The sequence below is a fragment of the Schistocerca piceifrons genome, chromosome 2 (genome assembly GCF_021461385.2).
Source record: "Schistocerca piceifrons isolate TAMUIC-IGC-003096 chromosome 2, iqSchPice1.1, whole genome shotgun sequence".
Classification (NCBI taxonomy): domain Eukaryota; kingdom Metazoa; phylum Arthropoda; class Insecta; order Orthoptera; family Acrididae; genus Schistocerca; species Schistocerca piceifrons.
The window spans coordinates 398,156,475-398,158,127 of record NC_060139.1 but is presented as its reverse complement, the minus strand read 5'-3'; the positions used below and the strand labels follow the sequence as shown (position 1 = coordinate 398,158,127).

The following is a 1,653-nucleotide window of genomic DNA, read 5'->3' as shown; positions in this document are numbered from 1 at the left end:
TGTGGTTGTGTATGAATCAGGATTTACCTCCTAGGATATGTTATAACATCTTATCACCATAGACTTTCTAATTAAAATCCCAAATAAAAACATTAAAGAAACTTTCGAGTCAACTGGACTTGTATACACGTTTTAGCGCTGTTGTGCTCATTTGACAGCACTTTTTAGCTTTGACGACATCGTAGCATTTCACCATCACCAACAAAACACACGATCGGCGTGCTTGTGTCGAAGTTTAGATGGTTGGCAGTCCAATGATCTCGGACGAATTTCTTGTCGCCGTTGGCCACGTAATGCGCCAAAACATGCGTCAAGCCGCAGTCACGGTCAGTGCTGAAGGACGATAGCTGTCGAAATACGACTGTGGTATAGTTACCAATAATCATATGATTTTCCGAATCCCCATAGATCAGGCAATGAACGCCCTCCCCAGTGGAATCGATACATTCACGAACACGATAGCAAGCAAAAACTGATTTATAATGTAGGCAAAACACTTGATTGATTTCGACTTTCAAACGCTCTGTCCTTGTTCCTAATGGAAAACATGTCTTGTACTATGAAATTTTTTTCGATGCTTTAAATTAACTAACATTTTATCCATTCAATTTTATCGCCTCCAACTTTAGAACTAATACTACCCTGTGCAGAAATCACCCATCAAACTCTTCTTTTCTCAGCAACTAAACTGCTTTAAAAATGCATCAGTATTCTATTTGTATAATAAAACGCTTATCCCTAAAATTATTCTCTTAACATATTACATGCAAACATGTCCAAAGGAACTTTGCATCGTAATTCAGAATAACACAGCCATTGGAATATCGTATATACCCGCCGACACCGGCAAGCGACTTTTAAGTAAAATGTCTCACTTCTACGGGAATATACGTAATGGAAGTTGTAGAGTCATGGTTGACGATATTTGGCAGTTTGTCTCTGACTGGGAGTCATGCAAGCGATAGCCAAATGGTAAGGCGCTGCACGCAATAAGCGGGAAATCCGCGCTCGAGTTCCGGTCCGGCGCAAATTTTCGTTGTCGTCATTCCATTATACAGCTGATGGTTGTCCATGTTCGCGATTGCGAATACGTTTAATGTATTAAGTAAAAGTAGGTCTTAGCTCCCGATCGGACTTTACTTCGCCTCCCGTTATCACGGTAAAGAACAAGCGAAACATTGCACATGTAAGTGGTAAGGCGCTAGAGATAATTTTGACCGGGATATTAGCAGGCCAATGGCCTTGCCGCAGTGGTAACACCGGTTCCCGTCAGATCACCGAAGTTAAGCGCTGTCGGGCTGGGCTAGCACTTGGATGGTTGACCATTCGGTGTGCCGAACGCTGTTGGGCTGCTGGCAAGTGGGGCGCATTCAGCCCTTATGAGGCATTCTGAGGAGCTACTTGATTGAGAAGTGGTAGCTCCGGTTTCGGAAACTGACATACGGGCTGGAGAGCGGTGTGCTGACCACATGTCTCTCCATATCCGCATCCAGTGACGCCTGTGGGCTGAGGTTGACACGGCGGCCGGTCGGTCCATTTGGGCCCTCGTGGCCTGTTCGGGAGGAGTTTAATTTAGTTTAGTTTTAGGATATTTGCAGAACCGGAGGAAGGCAATGGCAAACCACCTCTGCTAGGACCTTGCCTAGTCGGCTA

The 1,653-nt window shown here is 44.6% G+C and overlaps 1 pseudogene; it reads left to right on the top strand.

The window, feature by feature from the left end:
* Positions 1-1,232: 1,232 nt before the first annotated feature.
* On the top strand, positions 1,233-1,350 carry LOC124778835 (annotated as a pseudogene).
* The last annotated feature ends 303 nt before the right edge of the window (positions 1,351-1,653 follow it).